This window comes from Eleginops maclovinus, chromosome 2 (assembly GCF_036324505.1).
Source record: "Eleginops maclovinus isolate JMC-PN-2008 ecotype Puerto Natales chromosome 2, JC_Emac_rtc_rv5, whole genome shotgun sequence".
NCBI lineage: Eukaryota > Metazoa > Chordata > Actinopteri > Perciformes > Eleginopidae > Eleginops > Eleginops maclovinus.
Genome location: NC_086350.1, coordinates 6,356,357 through 6,382,487, shown reverse-complemented (window position 1 = coordinate 6,382,487; position 26,131 = coordinate 6,356,357). Strand labels below are relative to the sequence as shown.

At 41.2% G+C, this 26,131-nt stretch overlaps 1 protein-coding gene across 2 annotated transcripts in view; it reads right to left on the bottom strand.

The window, feature by feature from the left end:
* peak1 (pseudopodium-enriched atypical kinase 1) overlaps nt 1-26,131 on the bottom strand; it is a 100,310-nt gene that overhangs the window by 33,847 nt on the left and 40,332 nt on the right. Inside the window, exon 3 of one of the 2 annotated variants that reach the window (XM_063909886.1) lies at nt 9,699-9,775. The exons of the other annotated variant lie outside the window; for it this stretch is intronic. The gene's annotated coding sequence lies outside the window, so the exon portion shown is untranslated. The remainder of the gene's footprint in view (nt 1-9,698; nt 9,776-26,131) is intronic. 2 annotated transcript variants of the gene reach the window in all.

The window sequence follows — 26,131 nt, the reverse complement described above, 5'->3', positions numbered from 1 at the left end:
AACAGCTGAAATAAACCCTCGAGGATCAATGGACTGAAAAACAAGTCATCTGTGCTCTGAAGCTTGTGGAAGACAGACTAAGAAATGCACATGAGCCATATCACTTAAACAAAGGGTATTATTCTAGGCCAAACACATGAAGTGGCATTGGCTTATCCTATTAACAACCAAGGCTGAGGCTTGAAGTGGAATGATTTGGATATCATTCTGTTTCATCTCTCTTTTGAGTATTGAAAGTCTACTATACACCGATCATCTTCAAGCTGTAATAGCTGAAATAAACACAAATATCAGCCTCTAGCTCATAGTAGAGAAGGTAGCTGCAGGGGGGCGTCCCCAATTAGTGTAATCTGGGCTTTTTTTATGAGAGATACTTATGTTTGCAACAATTGATTAAACAACGGTTAGTGAAATAAATGATTAGTTCTCCCTCGGGATGCAACAGTCACAGTTTGGTTCATAATCCCGGTTTGGGAGTCTTGGTTTGTAGTGACAGTAATGCATGTGTCCAAAAATCCTCTGGCTAAGGACTGGGGTAGCATTTTGTAGACTAACAAATTTGGACACCTTAAATAAAGAACATTTTGAACACTTCAGCCTTATAAGTGCTCTGCATAAAAGGCTGCACAGAGAAACAAGTGTGTGAGAAGACATTCACAACACGGGTAAAACACACCTCCAACTACAGACTTTGCTAAGAGAGTTATGTACCGAGAAAAGAGTAGCAGTGAGAGACATGGTATGTGATCCACAGTTTCCTCAGAGACTTAGTTTCACAATCCAAACAAGTCAAAGAGCTGAAAACACAGACCACCAAGGAAGCCTGGCAAGGGCGAGGAGGTGAGGAGGCTCACAGACCCTGGCGGCGAAAAGTAGAAGCAAAGTTATCGTCTTACGAGCCAATTTCTGGATATATGTTATATGTAATGATAGCCAATGTGGTAACAATCTGACAGCAACTTAGTACAGATGGATTGAGAATATAAAGCTCCAGAAGAAGAAAAAGCTTTTATGGTAATCAGATATAATATCCATTTCATAAATAGAATTACCAGAGTAAACAGTGGCTTATATTACTATCTAACTCCACACATGGAAATAAAAATCATCTATCAGCCATCAACAGTCTTCCTCAGCTTTTATTGTTGAATCTCAAATCTGGCATAGCAAACACTCTACTTATTGGTGGTTTGAAAGACAATCCTGCCATGCAATGATACATAAGATGGATTTGAAATGCTTGAGAAATGTTTTTTCATTGTGGTTTGCCCTTTACTGTGTTCATGCTGCATCGTGGGCTCATCCATATTAATGAAACACAAGATGGACTGAGATAAATGGACTGAATCCACTGATATACTAAGTGGTTAGACGGCTGGCTCTGTGCATTGTGTATGTGTGTGTGTGTGTGTGTGTGTGTGTGTGTGTGTGTGTGTGTGTGTGTGTGTGTGTGTGTGTGTGTGTGTGTGTGTGTGTGTGTGTGTGTTCACAGTAGGGGTAGGGAAATAATCGAAACAGCATAGTATTCCAAATTTGCGAGGCGATATTGTAAAGATACACGGACGGCAAGTATCAATATTTTATTATATAAACTTTTTTCCAAATTTCTGAGAATTTTGACTTCAGAAAATTCCAATCACAATACTATTGTACCGTTGCTTAAGTATCGCGATAGTATCGTATCGTTGGGACCGTGGTGATTCCCACCCCTAGTTCAAAGTGCGTACCTAGCATTTAATACATCATCAAGATGAAATGGAGGAATACAACTTGTTTTGGTCATTCCCGTTAGAGATTATAAATTGTTGATTTTTAGGCTTTGTTGTAGTTTCATTACGGTCAGGTGAACAATTTGGTCTATATTCAAAGAAAAGACCGTTTTAAAAAAAATGTCCATGGTTTTAGCTCAGGTGAAATGTATTGCTGCTGAAGATGTATCATGTACTGCAGAAAGAATAACTGCAGTGTGAAATCAGAACTCCTCTTTTTCTCATTATGTGTCCTTCCATTGCCAAATGAATCCATGAGGATCTGCAGTGGGAGCGTTCAGCTGCCAACGATTTGAGCGCACATTTCAGCCGCAACATTTGCAAGGCATGCTCTTCAGTTAGTTCTAGCCTCAAGTCTTCCCATAGTAAACAAACTAAAGACATGGACGGAAGAAATCCTTTCAGTGGTAGCAGTGAGAGACAGCGATGAGTGATGTGACAACCTAACGGCCTCATTATAAGCTCACCTCCCAAAGCTGATTTACTGACGGATTGGACTTGGAACAGCCAATGCAAAAAAAAAGAGGAAACTGTCAAAACAACGTCCTCGCTGCGGCAGTAAAGCTCAGTCATTAGCTGCTGGCAGTTCCAACTGTCAGTTGTAAAACGTTCCCACAAGATGGTAAGAAGCAGTTCAGTTTCAATATGGCCAATGGGGATATAAAATGTAACCCTTTCCCCTCTTGGACAAAAAATATAACTGTTTTTATTGTTGGTTCTGAAAAAAATCTAGTTTCCAGTAGCAGGAACATGTGTATCTGGAATGTAGGACGTTTAGTTTTCCTAATTGATTTTAGCTAAGTTAACAAAAATAAAAATCTGTCCTTTAGGGAGAAGGCTGCCAGTAAGACCCAGTGTGTTAAGCCTGAAGGCTCAGTAGGCACTTCCTGAACAAATCCCGTGCAAAGAAGATGGCAATACAATTTAATAGGTTTTCAGTTACACTCCATGGGCAGGCATGGCTCAACTGGGTCTATTGGTGTAGGAAGGAGAAAGCCAGAGACAGTCAGTAGCAGAAAGTCAGTGACAAAGAGGGAATGAGAGAGAGTCAAACTAAAAGAAGAAAAAAGGATGAAAGCAACAACATTCCAGAGCAGTGTTTGGGATTGTGAAGCTCTGGGAGCGTTGCTGCAGTGTTGCCTGGGAAAGAGCCAGTGCAGGTCTCTGGGGGGAGCAACCCGCCGGCCTCCAGACAAACACCAGCAAAGTGGCAGGGCAGAAACAGCCAGATGTGCGGGAATGCATTATAGACACACTACAGCTCAAAGATTTATGGACACACACACACAAAAGACTCCATGGAGACACAGATACAGTGTTACATTCCCAAAATAAATCTCTCCCACATGGAAAACTTGATGCTTACTCAAATGAAATTAATGGTGAAACATGTGTTAAGCTGTTGAGTATCTTAACACCTATACTAAAAACTGTACTTTTTCTTATTTTTGTAAGGGTGCTGGATGTAGCAATACGTTTAATAAAACTTAAAAGTACAGGAAAAGGACAAATGATGCTTTAAGGAAAGCTGGAGTAGCAGCAGGAATTGGTTATGTAAATACATATGTATAATTTATGGTGCCCTGAAGAAATCCCTGTACTACAACTGTGTTCCAATATACTGTATGTTACACAATATATAACATAACTTTAAAGAATGTTAACTTTGCACATTTTAAAGAAGGGCATTTTTTAAAGCCATATACAGTTTAAGTGCCAGTTTAGGAGATGTATCTGATATCCTGGTTTGGAACATCCAAAAATCCTCAATTCAATATGAAATGATCCGACATGTGTGTAGACTTGGTGCCATTAAATACGTTCCATTGAAAACAAACACAAGGCTGCTTTTGTAGAGCTCCCTGCCAGCTGAGACACATTTATATATATATGTGCATAACTTCTACCTGATCACATAAATCCTGAATGAGGACAAAATGTTCCTTGTACGCCAGGAAATCACAGCGAGTGCAGCCTCAGTGTTCACAAAGTCCTTGTCACCGGAGCAGGTAGAAATGTGCAACATGATATCCCAAATTATAGACTTGGCTCTGCACTTTGTAACATTTGCAGAGCTATTTGTGAAAACATCTCCGCTGTCCAAAGTCATGTGAATGTTATGGTAGATTTTCCCCTTAATAATACCTCTATAGGAAGCCCCTGTGGTAACCAAACTATAACAACCACAGAAGAAAAGGATCCTTTAACCTAAACCACAAAGAACACAGTCAGGAGGAAGGTGGTGAAACAGATCTAGAGAAGAGACCCCAGAGGAGTAATCCTTGCAACGCTTTTTGGGCATGTTTTATAATTTCCTCGCAAATGCTGGGAAGGCAGGAGAAGACATTTGAAAGAAGCTCAGTCACTGCTGAAAACCTTGAGTTAGTACACACAACAGCAGCAGGTCTATAGAAATGCACAATCCGGGTGTGGGGCTATAACTAACACGCATGTCGTCATCAGATTTTCTTCTCGCTCTTACAGTTTTCTCCCGTCTCTCACCCACACTGCCACACCAGCACCCTAATACTCTCTTACACACACACACACACACACACACACACACACACACACACACACACACACACACACACACACACACACACACACACACACACACACACACACACACACACACACACACACACACACACACACACACACACACACACACACACACACACACACACGCTCATTCACTCGCTCTCTATGCGCTCTGGTGTCAAACTGACACGGTGATTAGCCGGGGGCGGGTGATGACTGTGGAGAGCTCATGCAGGTTTTCCCCCACCTGACTCACATCCTCCCCTCTGTTCCCCCAACAGAGGCTAGCAGCAAGCATCAAACAAAAAGGGGTAGAGCATCGCGCTGAGAGCTGCATATTCTGGGACGGCAGGGGAAGTGCAGAAATCAGTCTGGATCAAAGGAAGTTATTTTGGATTCAGTACAAAAAAATTACGTACACGTGTCAAGACTGCCGGTACCAGCATAGACAGCACATTCTCTTCCTTTCAAAAAGTAGACTTTTATTGTGACACCTTTGATATGTTAAACCTTATATTCTGTCAGCTTCCTTCTCAATATCTTTACTCTATCCAAGATCTAAAACAAGCAGAGAAACTCACAGGTCTGCCTAAAATGGTTTAAAGACTTAAAAATGTTGTCAGACCGTCAGAAGTAGATTTACTTTGAAACCCATGCAAGACAATAAGGGAAAATAAATGTGTTTAATCCCAAATCAGTTTTAGTTATTTAGTTGATTAGCTGTGTTAACCTGATATAAAAAGCATAACAAGGAAGTGCAGCAAATTAGCTTTAGCTAGATCTGTTGCAATGCTCCTCCTTATGTGACAAAATAAAGCTGTTGTCACAATAGTGGTGACATATTTGAATAAATAATAGTATTTGGTGTGGAATGGTGGATAAAGAGGTGCCAGTTCAACCTTTTGATGATTTGCTGAGTTGTCCTTGAGAAAGGCACCAAACACCAACATTTGCTCCAGGGTGCAATTATGGCAACTCCTTCGCTCTGACACCTCTCCATTATTGCATGAATTTGTGATGGTGTATATTCTGAGTGAAAACTGAACTCCCCCTAGGGAAATAATAAAGTATTTCTTCTTCTCTTTACCAGTTCCAATAAACACGGTAAGAAGATATAAAGCGCTAACATAAATGTAAAGATGCATTACTACGGCCCCGGCCGTGGCGCGACTGGCTGGGGCATCTGCACTGTACGCCGGCGACCCGAGTTCGATTCCCGACCCGTGGTCTTTTCCGGATCCCACCCCGACTCTCTCTCCCACTTTCCTGTCACTATTCCCTGTCCTATCCTTTTAAAGGCAAAACGCCCCCCAAAAATATCAACAAAAAAAAAGATGCATTACTACAAACTATCACTTCTGGCACTTAGTTGTAATTCAACTACTCAGGCCTTAATGAGCCTTTCTGCAGTACAGTATGTGCCTGAAAACGGATTATATAGGCAGGATATATAAGAAGCTACAAAACAGAAAATCGCCCGGAGACAAAACCGAAGCTGCTGGAGAATCTTGTCCTACTTTCGTGGAAGAATAATCGCCTGCTGCTGCTACAACGCTCCACTGGAAGAGAAATGAGAAGGGGGGAACAGATCTGATAACAGTTCCCAATTACTATCACTAAACAAGAAGCTATTTTTCTGTGAGTGCAGAAATGATCTCTGCTTTTGGACTATGTGAGGCTGTCTGTAAAAGGGGGACAGGCTTATTTCACTAATGATTTGACCATGGCTGTGTCTGTTTCTCTGGAGAACGACGGCTATGCTAATCCTAAAATCTGATTCCACTCTGGAAAACATTTACAGCTGTTGAGTTTTATTCCAGAATGGGACAGACTTTGATCCAAAAAAAGAGAAAAAACTCATTGAAAGAGAAATAATAACATCATTGTACCCTTTAATGAGTTTCATAACGCAGATTAACTCCCATAAATCTCCATTCATTGTGTCTTAAAACTAGACAAAGGGTTCAAGTTGAAAAACGGTTCTATACACAGTGGTGGTGTAAGAGCTAAACAGCTGCACAGACCTGACCTACATCCTGAAACACTTTTCTTTTTTTAATGGGATGGCAGGTAGCGAGCAAAAAATGTCCTGAAAGTAAACAAAAAACGAATCCCTGACCAGTCCATCTGTATTTGCAGAATTTTCCAGCAGCTAGTTTTGGACAGATAGACTCTTTTTTGCAATGGGAGCAATCATTCCTCTTAGAGGCTTCGAGGAAGATGATGAGATGTGTTGGGCCAAGAAAACAACTGCTGGCATCAACAGCTTGGAGAGCAATACCGCATCATCCAATTACATTGAACACAACACCTCCCTGCTCTTAACTGCCAAGTGCAAAACAAACCGGCGGCAGCAGAAACTAATGGAGAGCAGAGGAGGCGGAGGCAGCGGGAGAGAGCTAATGCCATCCTACACCACTCACACTTCCAGGTGAAACACTCAGTGGGCGAAGTCAAAAAGCTGCCTGCGGGTCAAACGCTTTGAAACAAAGAGCGAACGTATGCTTCGTAAAGACCTGTGCCTTTGCCTGAACAAGCATTTTGCATCCTCCTCTCTTCCTCCAACCAGCCTGAAACCATCTCAGTTGGTGCGTGTGTGTGTGTGTGTGTCTGTGTGTGTGAAATCGAGCCTCATTAAAAAAGAAACATTTCAAAAATAGGATTTCACACACTTCCTGGTTGTGAGGGGGAGTTTCGCTGGCAGCCAGTGATTTCTGCTTACCACATGTGCTACTTTACATGAGATGAAAAATATGCTGGGATAATAATGGACACGTGCGATCATCATATCCTTCAATGAGGCTAAAGAATTATTATAAATTTAACTTCAAGTGGCCTCAATATTTTCAAGTGTGCTATTTTACTAAAATATGGCTGCAGTTTACAACCTAAAGACGTTCTTTCCATGTATTTCTTGGCTATCCCACACTATGCATTGTATTAATAAGGTTGTTAATAACCCAATATGTGTTCTTTGAACCTGATAAGGAAATAGCACTATTTCCGTTACTTGGTTTGCACATATATGTATGTTTTAAGCTTAATCTAGCCTTACTTCCTGTTTAGATTGGAAATGCTTTTAATTGAAGGCGGCTTTCTGCTGCGACAGGAAGTTACCGTTCCCAAGGAAAAAAACTCAAGCCCCCAGGAAGTGCTCCGGACTGTGAGAAAATATTCGTAGTGTCCAAACGGTGGTACTACAACTTCCATATCAGGGGTTAAGGGGAAACTCAACTGCGCATACTATATGCTCTCGACAGCCAGGCATGATGGGTAATTTGTGACGTTTGCTCTCGAGAATCTCAGGCCATTTTGTCTTCATGCACCAATGAGCAGCTCTCATAGGATTGAACGAGGTTCCGCTTCCGACGCTTTATCCAGTTCTTATACATCCACAAACAAACTTGACTGAGAAAATGTACGGAGATTTACGGCGATATCATCATTTTAATATGGCGATATCAAAACATAACAGTTTAAACATTTAAAGTATTAGCACCTCCGAAGGTTAGTGGTTACAGTTATTTAAGAATATGTTTTGTGCCTTAATTCGATTATGTAGTGTATTATAACTTCGCTAACTATATGAAGCTCACGTGTATAATGGGATGCCAAAGCAATGCTAATATGGATGGAGCTAACGTGCATTTGTTGTTTTGTATAGCTCTTACGTTGATCTTTGGGGTTTTCAATACATTCTAAACCATCAGTCAAGTGCATGAGCATCTTTCAGAGAGATATCTACGAAGGTCGTAAAAAACTGCACGTTATTATCTTCCAATACACTTGAATGTGTGTATGCACCTTCAAAACTTCAAGAAAAAGAAAAAAGTGACAGACAAAACCAAAGAGAAAGCAGTAGTCCTGATGTTCCTTTGTGAAAGGTCAAGAGCAGCACATCAAGTACCTGTTGTTATCACAACCACACACACACTAACACACACACACAGCAACATCTGTGGCGGGAGCTGTGGAGACCGAGCACACAGACCAGGACCCAAACCTGCCAAGACACAACAACACAGATGGCTGCTTTCCAGCAAGCTGGCACTGAGACATGAGCAAACAGAGATCATCAGAGAGGTAGGTGCATAGCAATGTTAGCAAAGGCACTAAATACTTAAAGTTCAAAAAGGTAGTTAGTTATAAAGCTGCACTAATTAAAATGTTCATATCGACAACAAATCCAATAACTATGTGTAATGTAGATTAGTTAGATGTGGATCACATCAAACTAATTGTAGGCTACCTGTTGCTTTAAAAATCGATTTTAAGATTTTATTGCTGAATTATAATGACTTGAGAGGCCTGGCAGAAGTTATTTATTTGACCTTTTGATGTCCTATGCCCCCCTCCTGCACACTGAGATCCTCAGAGGCATCGCTGCTGGTCACTCCAAGGTCCAAACACAAGGGAGACAGAGCCTTTGATGTCAGAGCTCCTGGACTGAGGAACGACCTGCTTGAGGAGATCAGGGCTGACTGGAAAACTCACTTTTTAAGAATTGCTTAGATGTGAATTTATTTGAGTTTTTATTTGTTTTATTCTGTGTTTTATGTGTTTAGATGCTGTTGTTTAATTCATCTCATTCTTTTTATTTTCACTTCATGTGTTTTTGATGGTGTTCACTTTGTAATTATGTTTTGAAAGGTGTTTTATAAATGAAGTTTATTATTATTATAAATATTTTAAATGCTGCATTGATGAGTTAGGAACGACCTGACCTCTGACCTTAAGTGTGCATTGAACCAAAACATTGCTTTAACTAAACAGTAAAGACTTAATTCAACATTTAAGCTGAACTTTTCTCGTTAAAAGCACCATTTCTGATGACACAGTAGTTGAATACAGACATAACATCGTAATCTAATATCCGCACAACTCGCATTAGCTGTGGTGCATCTCCTCATCGAGCTACTCAGGACATTAAGAATCCATTAAAAACACTGCAGCTGTTACACCATTATTAGATATTATATCAAATATGGATGGGGTAAGTTGTTTTGAATCACTAATAGGAAGAATGCAGTGCTTGTAATGGATATTACAGCCTGTCAGTCATTAAGTTGGGAACACTGGCTTCGCCTTCTCGCATAGAGTGTTTGCTTTGCTCGTGTTGCCATACTAATGTGGAATCAGCAGAATAACGAAGCACAGCACGAGAGACCCAACGCAGCGAGACTCCCGTCCATAGGGAGCGCCTAAACTCTCTTGGCATCAACATGAAGAGTCATAAAAAGTGCATCTTCACCATTCAAATCGATGGCACAAGTAAAGGCACCGAGCAGCGGCTTTAGAGGACAAATCAAAGGGTTGCATGTCTGACAAGAAAAGAAGGGTTTGAGGACATGTTAAAAACACAGCTGGACAAACAAGGGAACTCACAGTGCAGTGAATCAAGCGGCAGCACCAGCAGCCATGGAGTCCCAGCTGCTGAAGGACAGAGCACCTACTCCTGGATCCTACAGGCGACAGAGAAAAGAAAAGAAACAGACAGAGAGAGGAAGATATCCAAGAGAGAGAAGAATGAAGAGGGAGGGTGAGACAAAGAGAGAGGAAGAAAGAGCATTCTGTTAGTTTGTCTGAGGCGAGTGGGCCTGAGGAACAGAGCTGCTCAGACTCTTTATAGGGTATTCACATTTACTTAATAGTTGTTATTGAACTGCTTGTATGCAATGTGAGTGGATACAACAAAACAATAAGATCCTAAAAGTTTCCACTGGGAATTAATATAGTTTATTTATGTCAATTATTGATGTTCGTACGCTCCCAAGCAGCAGTAAACAACTGATACTGTAATATTGACTCCTGTTACTCAAAGATAAATACATTTATAGATGATTTATATTGTTCCTGCTACAAGCTCAATAAACTTCAGTTGATGCCCATTTATCTAAACCTAGTTGTTGGAGACTGTTCGATTATAATAAGATAATATAAGAATGACTTTATTAATCCCAAACACGGAAATGTTTGTGTTACAGCAGCATAACACAATACAAGGCACAGCAAATACTTTGAAATAAAAAGACGAAATAAACTATTCTAAAGTTTAGACATCTCAAAGAAGAAATAAGAACTAAACCGGCATTAGAGAAAAGACATATATATGGTTGACTATGAAAATAAATAATCTATAAAATGTCAGACAAGTAAACACTATTGAAATGAACAAAATAAACAAATGAACTTTACATTTTCACAATTATTTGCAGGTAACTGCACATATGCTTCATCAAAGGAGCAGCCGTGTGACGCCGCGTAAGAAACTTAATTCCGAGACGTCTTTTTTCTCACCACAAACATCTTATTGAATGTTCTACCAGAATACAGGACAAAACATGGGCACTGTCTGCACAGTCACACAAGTAGGTGCCCTTACTGTTCTTCAGAGGACATCATTCTCCAGTCACTGTGCTTCATACACAATGTTCCGCTGAGTGGCATGCAAACATCTATCATGTCCCGTGAGCTGAAAATAAACCGGACGGTGACACTTCGTCTAATCCAGTTGGTGGATTTATTGCCAACTGTGAAGGGAGGACATATTTTCTGTCAATGCATGGAAACTGCTAAGCCCACTTCCATCCTGCTTTTGCTCCATTAAGATCTGTTTGATGTATATTTGGAGACAAAATAGGTGGCCCTATGAGTGTTGCTATGCTACCAAGGGAAACTTCAGAAAGTAAAAACCAATCCCCCCCCCGTGTGTCAGATCTTTGAAAAAAACCCGTTCTAAATTCATTCATCGGAGGACGAATCTTGTTGATGGATAAAAATAGCCAGTCATGTCAGGTTTTTTTTTTAGGAGCGTATTTATTTGCTTAATAAGACCAAGATTACCTTTCAGAATTGGAATGTGGAGAGACAATTCTTGGAGGTTCGGCAGCAATAAAACTGTGAAAAAATAAAATTTGGTTTAAAAAAACGTACCAGTGTGGGGCTTTGAAAGTGGCTTACTGTGAATAATTCTGACTAACTTGGTATGAATGTGTGTTTTTAATATTTCTTTTGTTGATTTGTGTCTATGTGTGCACGAGGGACAATTCACATGCAGACTCAAGGGTCCAGTCGTATGGCAATAAAAGTTACAGAGCTATTTTGTAGTGTGAATACATAAACATTTGACTTTATATGAAGATCCTGTCTCTTATGCAACTTTCATTTATATGCAGAGCACAGTGATCCAACCTCCACAGTTTTAATGACAGTTAATGAACATTTCTGGAAACTCTCAGGCACAAACAACAGTTTAACCTGCTCAAATGGCAGTATGCCTATTAGTTAGGGGGAAATACAAATAGGTTTTTGCTAAATCTAATCCGTGTAGCTCTGGCCATCATTTATATTGGTGATCAGTTCATTCTTCTAACAACTTCATTGCTGAGATACAGGGTATGGAATTAATACAGTATGGTTAACACAAAGAAGAAAAGAGTTACAACTGCAACAAAGTTTCAAGAAATATTCTCAAATTGGTTAGTTTACAATATGAGTGATCATCTATTTTTTTCTGGCACCTGCCCTAATGTTCTCTTTTCTAGTGATGTCACCATATGACATCAATTAACTTCATCAGTAGAATCTCTTAATGGTGAGAAATGACAACTGAAAAAATAAAGTTTGGTTAAAAATGTCCCAGAAATCCCAGTTCTATGTGATGAGTCTTGACCCTGCCTATGTGGCCTGCTAATAGTTGTGTGATAAGCTCCAAGAAGAGCGACTAAAAGGTCATCGGTATGATGCAGCTAGGACTGTTTTTATAAAATAAAAAGGATCAGGAAAGTCTTTTTGGAAAAAGAAAAGATTAACAGCAGGATTATACACCCTTTACTCTGGTAATGTTTCAATTATTTAATTGTAGATCATCACTTGGCTCCATCCCACACACTCCAAACGCCAGCGAGCAGACAGATAAAACCAACTCCAGGTGACCCGAGCAGATCGGATGGAGCAGTTGGAAATTAACTGGCTCAGTGGAGGTATGACAGTAGACCAAATATGGAATACAGGTTGTATTTTTCGATTTCCTGTCCCTGGACTTAAATCTTTGACCCTAGTTGCCCTGCAGTCATAAGCAGGATAATTAAACCTTTAGTTTACCACCACTCTGTCGTGGCAGCATCAGCACGACGCTGTTTGTTTTGCACATTTCAGCAGACCTGAAATTAAGGTGTGCTGTTTGCAGGTGCCACTGCACACACGTCCCTGACTCTGTGAACTTAATTGACCACCATCCCTCCCTCCTGGTAAACAACAGCTGCTTCCAGCGGTCCATCTGCTACCTGTGAATTCCCTTCCTCAGGACTCACACCTCCTGCACACTCCTGGTGTTTCCCCTCAGAGAGGAGCACTTACTGGGACAGCATGAGTGAGTGTTGCTGCTCGGCCACCTTAATAACAGTGTGTGTTTCCCACTGGCACACGACGGTAAACAGGGTCTTAATTACCTGTCGGTGTTCTTTACAAAGTATTACTGTGTGGCGTGAAAATAAAACCTCAATTTACTTCCTTTGCTGTTTTCTGTAAGTCATGTTAGATATTTTGTATAGTCATAGTTCAATAAGGTCTGTTTTGGCAATAATCAGTTAATTTGAGGCAATAAACTGGCTATTTTTAGAAAAGATCTGGACAGTAACTGTCACAAAACTGAATTTCTCTCAAGGGATACTGAACAGTTTCCTGTTTGAAATAAAGTTAACTTTATTTGTAGCTAAATGCTCCGAGTGCCTGCTTACAGTAGGCCAAAGTCCTGCACATCTTCAATCATAATGATGTTATTTATTTGACACAGTTTGATAATAATTGGCACTTATTGAGTAGCATCTTTGAGTTTTATAAATAGTTATCACCCCCCGGATCACCTTGACCTTCCCTGAGTCCGTGGCCAGATTCTGTGAAAATAATTTGCTGACTCACTCATTAAGACTGGCTGCAGAGAGGCCGAGCTGATGACACTCAAACAGGTAAAACAAAAAAAACAGCGGCCGATACTTAAAAAGTAGTGTAACCTTAATTATGCATAACATGTTTTGAAAATTGGGATAAAGGTATAATGACTCCATCTATCACTCTTCGGCTGTCAAAACATTTCAGATGACCACAGACATGATTAGTATGTTGTTTGCAGGTTACTCTGTAAAAGTGTCAACGCCACATAGTCTTTCTTAATCAGCAGTACTGCATGATCCAACAGCAGGATAAGATGACAGCCCTAAAAACTGTTATTTTTCTCTCCATTTTGAACCGTCATGTGATAAATGTAAGGCTTAACATGTTAGACCTGTGTTTTTCCTAACCACGGTGTGTTGGATATAGTTTAAGACTGAGGTTGAGTACAGAGACAAACAGGAAGCTTTTACACAACAACAGGGCTCAGTTGAAGACCGCAGGCCAATCATCACTTAACGCTGAGCTTACAGCAAAGTCACCGCCACACAGACAAGGACAGTGTCCCCACCAGCTGGGACCAACGCTGAGCACAGATCAGTCCTAAAGACGGCTACATGAATATGTATGCACTGTCCATCCCATACTTCAGAACGGCTGTTAAGCTGGGTCCTCTCATCTTATTATAGCTTCCTGTCATTCTGCTCTACATTCTTTTTTGTCTCCATAACAACCACCAAAATCCAATCACCAAAATGTTCGGCATTTTCAGAGACAGGCTTGTCACTGCTGATGGGCAGAGAGGCTCCACGGTGACAACTACCATGGTAACGACTCATTTAAAGGGGCCTTTTTATGCCCGTTTCCAGATTCATATATTTGTTTTTTGTCTGCGTCTTTTCACCTTCTGATTGGTTAGCTGACAGGCTCTGTTGTGATTGGTAAACAGTCTAGAGATATCCGACCCTTTATCCTGTAACCTGTATCCTGGAGTGCTAAGCAATAGCAGCGTGAGTGATGTCACTATGTTACGGAAGTAAACAAAGGAGTCCAACGGAGATGTTTCAGGCAACTACCATGAAAAGGTCAGTTAGAGAGGGGAAATCAGAAACGTTTTCACAATTGTTAGTATTAATCATGGAGGTATTTTTGATTCATTTTAAACAGTGATTTAAGGTCGTAAGGTCTGCTTTTAGTTGGCATACAGAGTTTCTCCAGAGTGGTCACTTTTGTTTCCGGGTGATTCATTTCCCCCCCTCAGTTTTCCCACATGGGTGACATAAGGGAATAAAGGAATGCTTGGAAATATGGGAATCATCAGATTAAAGATGTGGCTGAAAGCATAATTGCACAGAGGTACCATAAGGCCGGCTCCCACAGCTTCAGGTGCCGCCCTCAATCCAAAACCTTTAAAGTTTTGGTCATCATTTATGGCATTTTTAAGGATAATTTATTCCTTGTTTTTCCTTCAGGTAAGGAGCTATCACAAAGAGCAATGTGAGAACAATCAAAATAACCCTGAAGCTCTTGTTCTGGCTTAAGCTTGTCACTGTAACACCATGGTTAATTCCCTTGCAAGTCAGCTGAATGACTTCAGGTTGAATCCCACTTGGCCAGTGACACACTGTATGAATGTACTGAAATTAAGAGTCTATTGACTCACAGTTCCCCTCCTGCAGTGGAATAAACGGGGGCTGAATTGATAACAACAGCTGAAAACACAGCATGTCTAAAAGCATTAGATGTGTTTGTTGTGTCTCCCCGCTCAGAGCTGATTAGAAAGAAATGTGTTGGAGGAGGGGTGGGATTATCCAATATATACACAGCAGTGATAGTCACCGATTAAACCTCACATCAAGTTGTATTAACTGTACACAAAACACTGCTGGGTGGTTCTTCAAATCACAGTTGAGCAAATTAGTGTTGCACGATGTACCGATACTTCAAAAGCACCGCGATTCTTGGAAATTAAAAATGTCACGATTCCTAAATTTATTAGTATCGATACTTCTAGAATGTCCGTGTTCCATATTTGTAAGAGACATATTTCATGTTGGTGTGTGCAACGCACGCTCGAGTGCCTCCCTATGGACGTCCGTGTTTTTTCTCCTCACGCACGCAGCAAGAGGCTGCACTGCTGCTGTCATTTAACAAACACTACAGAGAGATGGCTGCATGTGCGAGTGATACTGTGGCCGCCGGTCCACGGCTGGTTGATAAAGATGACGCGAGGAGTGAGATATGGAGGTACTTTGCCTACCTTGCTGACAGTGAGGGCAAAGCTACCGATATGTCGAGACCTGTTTGTCGTAAGTGCTACAAACAATTGCAAACTAAGGGAGCCAACACCTCGAACCTGGCGAAACACTTGGCCGACAAGCACGCCGAGTTGCACAAGGAGTTTAAAGACCGACAGGTTAGTATGTGAAATATAACATGTATCATCACGTTCATGAACTTCATGCCCTTAAAACAAGTCAAATGAGAAGGCTATAGTTTATTTTGTGACAAGTCACTGTTTTGCACCACCGTAGTTTGACCAGGCTATCTACAGAAATAGCAGGCTAACTATGGGCATTATCCTCATGGCTAACCACAATAGCCTGCCTAACGCTAGTTCAGCATCTTTCTTTGAAAACTGTTAGAAATAATCAATATATTAGAGCGGAACTTTAAAAGATAATTCACTGTTTCTGGACGGATCATATTTGTCCATTTCCGGTAGTATTACAGGATGTTGTTTTTAGCCTCAGATAGCATAAAGCTAATATTGTTTTGTATATATGAGTAGAGGGAGAAGGACCAGTGGAGTTGCATACTAAACACACCGCCTCTACCTCTCACTCATTGGTGCTGCAATGATACAGTTGCCTGTTTAATAACTGATAAACCTCCTAAGAATTGCATAATAGACTATCGTAGATGACAGCTCCAGGACTTCGCTAACAAGATGGCGACGGTGACGTCATAAGAGGACCCGCCCCGACGACGTCAGCCTATAGAGGAGGATCCAGCCCCCCGCTACCAACCAATGAGAGCACGACAGCGGGGCGCGTCTGATTTTGAAGTTGTTTATTGTATGGTCGGAAAGGGGTGGTTCTATAAAACATGTAAGGATTGTGAAATCGAGCTCTCTTTTGTTCCGGACCGCCAGACAGTAACTACTGATGAGCTCCGCTCAGTCAGTGGCCTGTGGACGCGTGTCCCGGGCTATTGAGCCACAGCTGTGAAGCTTTTGTAAAACCTACCGCTGCATCCTTTTATTAAACACTCCTTTTATAACTTTTAAGGGAGTTTTGCTTTCTTTATTTTAAACCGTCTCCTGGGCTTCAAATAAACGAACATTTCTTACAAAACGCAACTTTCATAGATGACGTAAATAATTCGCAAGCTGCTAAAATAAAGCATACAAAACATCAGCTAAAATGATCTATAGCCTTTATTAGCCTATATGATAAAAATCACAGCATGTGCATGTTTGTCAGTGATTTATTTAGCCTGTATTGGGTTACAGCATTTAAAGAGCATGAACCTGCTGTACGCAAAGGAGGTGTAGGCCTATATGAAACCTTTGCCTTGTAAGAAATTATGGACTCAAATATAAAGTTAACCATCAAAGAAATCAGACATTGAAGTACAGGAAACGCCTATATTAATCCATGTCACAGTTTAAACAACATTAGGTTAACTCATTATATCCTATGAATAATGGTAATGTTATGGTTAAGTGAATGTTAGCAATTATCACTACCACTGCATAGAGATGTTAAGTTAGTCACAAGTTATTGTTACTATCACACATAAACTATTTAGGTCCTCCGTTATGACACATTTATCACCATCATATTTTAAATATTTCCATTTTCTTCTGCTACAGCGGTCTGCAGCTATGGGCTCTGGAAGAGCAACTCCTCAAAGGCAGCAGCCAACCCAGCAGCCAACCCTCCAAGCTATGTTTGAGCAGCACAACAAGTACCCCAGGGAGTCCAAGGAGGTAAAACGGCTTAACAGGGCAGTAGCAGAATTCATCTGTCTGGATCAAGTGCCAGTTTATATAGTGGAAAAAGCTGGGTTTAGAAACCTTATGCAAAATCTCGACAAAAGGTATGACGTCCCATCCAGGAATTTTTTCATGTACAATGAAATTCCCAAGATGTACAATGAAACAAGAGCGATAATCAGTGCCCAACTTAGTCACACACCGAATACATTTTTCTCCTGCACCACTGATCTCTGGACCAGCAGAACTGTGGACACTTACATGGCAGTAACACTCCAGTTCATTACACAGTCCTGGGAGATGCAGTCCTGGTGTTTAGGGTGCTCTGCATTGTATTCTGATCACACAGCCGACACTCTAAAGGAAACCCTGGAGGAAATTATCACAGATTCCTGGGGGCTAGACATGGCCAATATGGCTGGAATGACAACAGATAATGCGTCAAACAACCGCAAAGCTTTCAGTGAATACACCTGGATACCCTGTTTCGGGCACAATCTGCATTTGGCAGTGAACAAAGCCATAGATATTGATCGTGTGGCAAGCTGTCTGTCCAGGCTCCGTAAGACTGTGTCAGGCTTCTCCAGATCAAACAAGATGTCTAGACTGTTCAAAGACAAACAAAAGTCTTTAAAACTGCCACAACATACATTAATCCATGATGAGCCCACCCGATGGGGTTCCACCTATGACATGGTGGAACGATTTTGTGAGCAGCAGCAAGCTGTCTCTGCGGTTCTGGCTGAGGACCGGAAGAAGTGGCACCTGATGCCCAGAGACACAGACATGACCACTATAGAAATAGTGAGGGATGTCTTGGCTCCACTCAGTGACTTCACTGATGCCCTGAGTGGAGAGAAAGAAACCACCATATCATCAGTCCTGCCACTGATGTGGAAAATCAAAGCCTGCCTAATAGAAGAGGAAGGCGACCGCCCCTTGGCCATAGAAATGAAGAACAAAATTAGAGGAGATTTTGAGAAAAGGTACGATGACCACAACCTGCAGATGACCCTAAACACCTCTACGTTCCTTGATCCGAGATTTAAAGATACTTTTGTAACAATGGAGGAGGATATCAAGAGGGAGCTGCTCCTTAAATCTGAGGCCGTTCAGCTTCCACCCCACAGTCCAGTGGACCCTAGAGGAACAGGTGCTGCACCAAAGAGGAATAAGAGAGACTTAAAAAGTTTGCTCTGCACCATAACCACAGAGAAGAAAGGGGCAGATAATTCTGAAACGAGGCACCATTCTCCCACACCTGCAACACCCACAGATAGACGACTAAATGTTGAGTTTCTTGAATACAAACAATTGAGAGAAATCAGCCCTGCAGAGGATCCCCTGGCCTGGTGGAGTCAACATGAGGCACAACTGCCCATCCTGGCACACTTTGCAAAGAACTATCTTTGCATTGCAGCATCAAGTTGTGCTTCAGAGCGAGTCTTCAGCACATCTGGAAATATCTGTAGCCCAAGACGTTCCAGGCTGACTGAAGAACATTTAGACATGCTAGTGTTCTTGGCCAAGAACTTAAATAAGTGTAAGAAATGAATATCTGCTGGCCATTCTAGGGCTAATGCTCTTAAGAGACTCAGTTTTGAGTATAAGAGATGCTGCAGCTAAATTGTATTTGTTTTTTTAAACTCAGTTGTGAGTATAAGAGATGCTGCAGCTAAATTTTATTTGTTTTTTTAAACTCAGTTGTGAGTATAAGAGATAATGCAGCTACATTTTATTTGTTTTTTTAAATTGAATGCCATTGCTTTAATTTGTTATTTATGTTTATTACTGGTAACGCTTGTGTTTCTTATGACTGAGATAATGCTGCTAAATTTATTTATTTTTTTACCTTGAGTGTCATTGCTCTAATTTATTTTTTATATTTTGATATTTCATATTTTGTTCAAATGTTTAATATATCTGCTGTTCATATGTTCATTTATTAGTGTGTTATGATAAGAATGTTGCCCCAGTTTTAAAATAAAGCACATCAATGATATTTGAGAGTGTTTCTCCCTTTTCAGGAAAAGTATCGAAAAAGTATCGGAATCGCAATTCTTGACTTGGTATCGGTATCGAAACAATAATTTTGGTATCGTGACAACACTAGAGCAAATGAGAAAAAGGTTTTCAAATCAATCATTCACTTCTCAATCTCAGTGAGCATCTCTCTCTTTCATTCTCAGGTTTCATCGATAAAATATCCTTTGGTAGTGGTTAAATTTCTTTATGCAGATATCAAAAGGACTGTATTGAAAAGCAGAAGAGAGTCCGGGTGCAAACACTGTCCCTGTAAGCAGATAAACCCTCTCCTTTGAACATTTTGTTAAGCTGAGAAAGCTGCTTCCACCACAAATTCAATATTCACAAGCAAGAGAAGAAGCACACGCTGCTACCATATCGTATAAAAGAAAACAAACGAACAGGAAGACAAAACATAAACATCTGTCTTTGTCTCCAAAAGGTGAAGTTGCATGAAGAGACAAAAGTAGCGTGTGAGTAAGCATTGTTGAGTGGTGACACAGGCACTGTTTCCCGATCACACCACATTGTGACTAAGAAGCTGCTCCTGGGTATAGAGAGCTTTCATTAACATGTGGCTTGTTAGAGGGTGTCCCTTCAGCGCTGAATCACTTGACACTGGAGACAGGAGATAATAACAATGATGCATAGCCTAGGCTCCCTCTCCTCTGCTTCTCCCCTCGGTCTTATCTCACAACCTTTTCTCTGTGAGTCTCTTAAGTCCTGTGTGATCCTGTCCATCTGTGTCTCAGATCCCGTCATAATGAAGGGACAGCAACAGTTGTAGGAGTGCAGAGAAAGGAGGGAGGTAAAGAGTAAACAAGAAGAAACGTGGCTGACTACTTACAGAGCGGCGGCGGCGGCAGCGTATCCGATCTGTGGCCGGGAAGGCGAGGAGAGAGCCACATGACTAACGTAGTCGATATGGAGCCGGTGCATGAATGAGAGACAGAGAGGGAGGGAGGGAGGCAGGCAGGGAGGGAGGAAGAGCTGGAGCACTACGTAAGGAGGGAGGGAGGAAGGGAACAAATATGAGTGTTTGGAGCAAGGAAGGAGAAAAGCTAGGTCACGTACGGGAGGAATATAATCAACTTAAAAGGTCCCCTATTATGGAGAATGCACTTTTGTCTTTTATACATAACTACGTGTCCCAGGTGTAAAAGGAGACTCACAAAGTGTCAGAAAGTACAACCCTCTGTCTTTTTCTCCTTACCCACATCTCTAAAAATGGGGGTACACACAAGTTGATCCAGATTTGCTGCGGTTATGACATCATAACCGAAATGTGGGCTTGCTTTAAATTGAACTTCTGGCAACGTCCCGCCCACTTGACACGTCCCAACCTACCGTCTGCAATATACAGTCACGAGCTGAATCCCCTCCGCAGTACCTCTGTGTGTCTGTGTAGGATGTCTGCAGGACTTAGAGTTGTTGTATATGTAATACATATAATGTCTCTGTTCTAGTGGTAAACACTGAGAAGTGTTTCAGAAATAATGCTTGATGTGGTTTGGAACATAATATGGGGTTTAATCATGGCAGCGTTTATCTGAGTATCTCTGTTAGAAACTTCTCTCTTCACAGAGAGATCATGACGCTCCAAAGGGGCTTCGCCAGCTTCAGCTCGAGCTCAAATTTAAAGCGACAGTCACAGAATTAGCACTTCAGGAACAGGGCTGAAATAGAGGGGTATGAGGCATGCTAGAATGGGTGGTCTGCTTGAGCAAAACACTTCACAGACAAGCTTTGTAGACATATTGCCCTACAATATATTGTTCAGATATAGCATAATAGGAGACCTTTAAAGAAGAGACGGACCCAAAGGGGGAATTCAAAACAGACGAGTGACAGAAAATAAATAGAGCTGGCCTGTCTTTAGCTACACTCATTGTGTTCAGTCCCCAAGTGTGACCATCTCACCTCAACAGTCCTCATCCTACGAGCCCACTCAGAACTCTTCAGAACGAGAATAAAGAGAAAGGATAAGGTCGAGCTGAATCCTCCCAGTCGGACTGAATTCCCAGAGAGACCTATCAGTTTCACGGAGCTCTTAGCGATACATTTTGCAGCGAGGGCAAGAGTCGAGCAGCTGTCAGCTCACAGATATGGAGCGCAGCAAAGGCAACCTCCGGTCTGCTTAGTGCAGATTTAGTAGATGTTTCAGCAGCTAATGGTTTGTTAAGGGAGTAAGTCTAGACAGAGGAAGTGATCGCCACTTCTTCAACAATTACTAGTTAATTCAACACATGAGGCAGTGTTGGTTTTGTGTCTTTTTAACAGAGTTTCAATGTTTCTTACTCCTGCAATTTCATCCTAAGACTGTTGAATAGATAATGTATCTTATCAGTGCTGTCTAATGGGAGCCGAGGGGGAAAAAAGGCTGGGAGAGGAACCAATAAGATCATTTATAGACTTTCCAGTGAATCAATTTGACGGTGATGGCGTCATTTTGAGATATTGTGATATGTTGCGCTCTCTTACTTGATAATTGCTGCACATACTGTCGCAAATTCCTCAGAGGAGCTGACCTGAAACATTTGAAGATTGTTATTTTGTTTTTACTTCATATGATAAAGAAACTGGATAGAACGGAGATCAAATAATTGTCTCAATCTAACTAATTTCACTTGAAGCAACTCAGTACTTTTTTATTTGTGAAATATTTTATCGACGAAGGATATGGATATACAAAAATGTTCTTCACGGTGTGGTTATTTCATATTAAATTACCAGGGAACATGCTCTTCTGGGACATACAGTATATTATTATCGATTTGAGATTTTGGCCATATTGCCAAGCCTTAGTGGGTCGAATCGTACCTCCTTGAGAAATGTTCAGATTCCAAGGTTACAGACAACTTTAACAAATGTGACTGACAGAAATATAATTGAGTGAATGAGTCTCTTTTAGTTAAAATCTAACTCATTTCCCTGCAGTTCTCTAGCCTCATCACCCTGTTCTTCAAAGTTGATGCCCTACTTACAGCAAGCCTGTCATTAACACATGATTTTCTAGGTCGAGAAAAGTCATTATCAGATAAATGCCTCTGGTCTAAGAGGAGCAGCTGACAACTCATTAGCTGTGGTATATACAGTATCATCTACTTAACAGTCAATAATATTTAAACAGTGTCTATGTTTACCTAAATATGAAGATCTTATAGAATTCAAGGCAAGAAAACAAACTGCAGTTGATAAAGCCTTCATAAGCTTCAAGCAACTAGTATTTTTGAGTGAAGAATCTCAAGGTGATTGGAGGCGGTTACTGTAGCATTCCTTGGCAACATTTTCAAGAGTATTTGATATCTTTAAATCAGGGGTGTCCCATACAGAAAAACATACGAAGGGCTGGGCCCCTCACTAGAGGTAAGTTATATTGCCTAAAGGCAAGTGAAGTTAGCAAAAACAATCAGGTAAGTACAATATAAGACAAGCACAAGTTTCACGTGCGGGCCATATTCCATTATACTTTTGGAATTTACAGAGGGACGATTCAAAATGGACCACGGGCCGCATTTGGCCCCCTGGCCGTAGTTGGCACACCCCTGCTTTAAATGGTCATTCCCATGCGTGCAGATCCTGAGCCATTCTCTAAACAACTTAAACAATCCTAATCATAATTTCCACAATTTGCGCGTAGCCTCCATGGTTACTCACTCTTGCTAGACTTACTCTGTGAGTGACTGTTTAACAACCAACACTAATCGGAGGCTTTTTCGCTGAAGGCTTCCCGGATTTAATGCAGCATTTCCAACGATGAGGAGACAGTTGATGGCTACCAGCTTTTTCCAGTGTTTAGTCTCCATGGCACAGCGCTACTAAATTAGCTTACAAAGGTCATTTCCTACGGACGACAAAAGGTGCCTTGCATGCAGATGTCAGTGCAGTTGGCAGCTGATGTGGGGGGGTCTTTGTGGCCCCATCATCTGTGCTGACATCTGGACAATATGTCTTCTAGACTGGGGCCAGGGTCCAGAATCAGAATAAAAACAGGCTACTTGGGGTGGAATTAGTCCAAGGACCCACAAGGGCATTGGTTGTAAAGAGTGAAAAGGCTGCAGGGATTTTTATAAGGGGCTTCCCTGAGCGTTTGAGTTATCATCAATACATGCACTTTATGGCATGTACTTCATCATGTACATATATGAAATAAGACAAGGAAATAAAATCCAAGGGAGAGAAAACCAAGCGTCTAAACGCTCGGTTTCTGAGGATGATCTCTGAGGGATAATGTGGAGAATGGGGAAGAGGAAGAAGAAGGGGAAAGTCAGGAATAGAAGCAAGCCAGAAGGATAAAAGTAGGGTAAGGGGGGGAAGGGGTGAAGACGAGCCAGAAGGTTGCCTGTAATTAGCCATCTGAATGTCCTCATGAAATACAGATAGCTGATACAAGCAGGCGTTTCCTGGGAGATGGATTAAAACAACACGGAGAGTCTTTGTGGTGGATGATGCTCCGCTATCTCAGGGATCAGATTAAGCTCAGTTCCGTGAGATGAGATAACTGATCTGATCGGGCCATGTGTTATTGTGTTTTCCACAAGGATGAATTCTATTCTTAAGCAATGAACACAAAGATCTCTAAAAAGTCATGGTTTAACAAGAAAAATACTCAAATTATGCAACATGCAGAGTGAAATAAATCCTGTTTATGAGTCTTAATGATAACTATGCACCTATTGCTGTCTTTTCTTATAAGTAAGGCAAGATTATTAATATCGCACCTTTCAAGGCAATTCAAAGTGCTGTACAAAAATGGAAGACATTAAGAGTATTCAAAAATGCCTAGACAAATGAAATTTAAATAAAGTTATTAAAAAGCAAAGAGAATAAAAGAACATAAAACATGAATAACACAGGTATATAATACATGAATTAAAGTTGCAGTGCAATGCTAGATAAGAATAGTTAAATGAAAAGCAGCGGCAAAAAGAAATGTTTTCAGACAGTTTGTTCCAGATATTTGGAGCATGATAACTGAACAATACAGTATAACAAAATGGCAAAATACTAAAAAGATGGAAAAGATCTAAATCCAGGTTCCCATTTCATCAGGGCTTGCTTGCATTCTACAGAGACTTAACGCTGCCATGAGTGAACTACTCTCCGTCTGTGACCACATGTCAGAAGCATGCCTGTGGTTACACAACATTATGAATGGCCAACCTGCCCATTAAGGTTTACCGCCTTTCATCTGTAACTGTGAGCTGTGTGTATGTATGCAAGGCGTTACTCCTTGCATACATATCGCTGTCATTTCTTCAAACACACACAGACAAATGCCAATGAATCTTCTCCTAACAGCTGTTCTTCATCACAGACCTCACGCTTCTGTTGGCACATCCCATGCTTCGTCATCCTCATCCATCTCTCAGTTTCTGTCTCATACTGCCGTTTTTATTAGAGTGACAGGGAGCCATAACGTCATCCATCCCTCCGTCCTTACCGATCAGCTAGCCTACCACCGTAACAACTTCCTTTTCTAACGTTGTGTCTAAACATGTGAGGATTGAAAATCTGGAGCGATCCTTCTTTTTTAACTTCCAGATCTACCAACAAAACATATTTCTGGGGTCATAAAAGTCTATTTTAACAACATTTTAGTAGAAACAGGAGTCAATCAATGATTCCAATAACTCGTAACCTAAGAAAGAGAAAGACAACAAGTAGAGCTTATAGGTTTACGCAACTTTTTACGCCTTGGATGTCAGCTATAGTCTGTTAAATGCCATTATTTTGTGCGATTTTTGACCTTCCAGAGTCTTGGTTTGTTTGAGACCCAGCTCTTCGGAAAATCCACAACTTCCACGACCCAATGAGGTGTGAGATATACTGTCTCAGATGACTGTCCTTCTATTACAGTCTTGTCAGTCAACACTACAGTGGTGTTTAGGGGGGGGTCAATGGAATGCTGACTGTAAATGGAGAAAAACAGCCTTCAAATGTTAGGCTAGGAGTCATATTCAAACTATTTTTACACGTTATTGAAAGCAACTTCTGAATAAAACAATTATTCTCATTTGCTCTGGGACTCTCAGTGGAAGCTCTTTTAGCTTTCTGATCACGAACCCAGAAGGCAACAAGAGACCAGTATGAGCTCCAGTATCTATGGAGAATTGTAAGAATGTCATAGTAATCTATCTCCAACCCCAGTGGAGAGGAGGATGAGGATACGGTTGAGCTCCTTGGCTCGGTTTCGCCCCCCAGTCAATGCTTTCTTTTTTTTTGACCTTGCCAGCAGCCCAGTAGGGATGTTCTGTTCTGAGTCCATCCACAGCCACACCAGATAAGGAGCCCGGTCCAGGAGGAAAAAGGTTTTCCAAAAGTAAACGACGGCAGGGGTGCGATAAGGTGCTCAGAATTCATCACCAAAAGAGATCAGAAATCGAATAAAATAAATGGTGTGGACGGGGACAGTGAAGCATTCTAACATCCCATTTTTCTAATGAATGAAGGCAAAAAAACATCAATTGGTCTCAAATGCGGCTCTTTCTTAACCACGGCAGGACTGTTGCCCTTTGGCGTGTGGTGACAGTTTCAGATGAATCCTCGGGGCTGTTTCAGCTTCTTCAAATTCAGTGGAAAGTCTGGGCAGGACAACACAGGGTTGTTGAAACTCCCACACCACGAACCATTCCAAGTCTTCCCCTCCCGCTCTTTTTTCATCACTGCAAAGCATTCTGGTGCTTTTTCAATCTGCCCTCCATCTTCAGCTGCAGAGCAAATAATTATTAACAGGATCAAAGCATATGAAAGAGCTTGTGCGTCAGCGAGGTTGAGCTTTGGGAGCCGGGTGACTGAAAGCGATAAAGGCAAAGCAGTGAATTGTCTCTGCTCTCTATATGCAGTTTCTGAGCTCTGAAATTAATGCTGGCTGAATTGAGAAAGCTGTGTGGAATATTCTAAG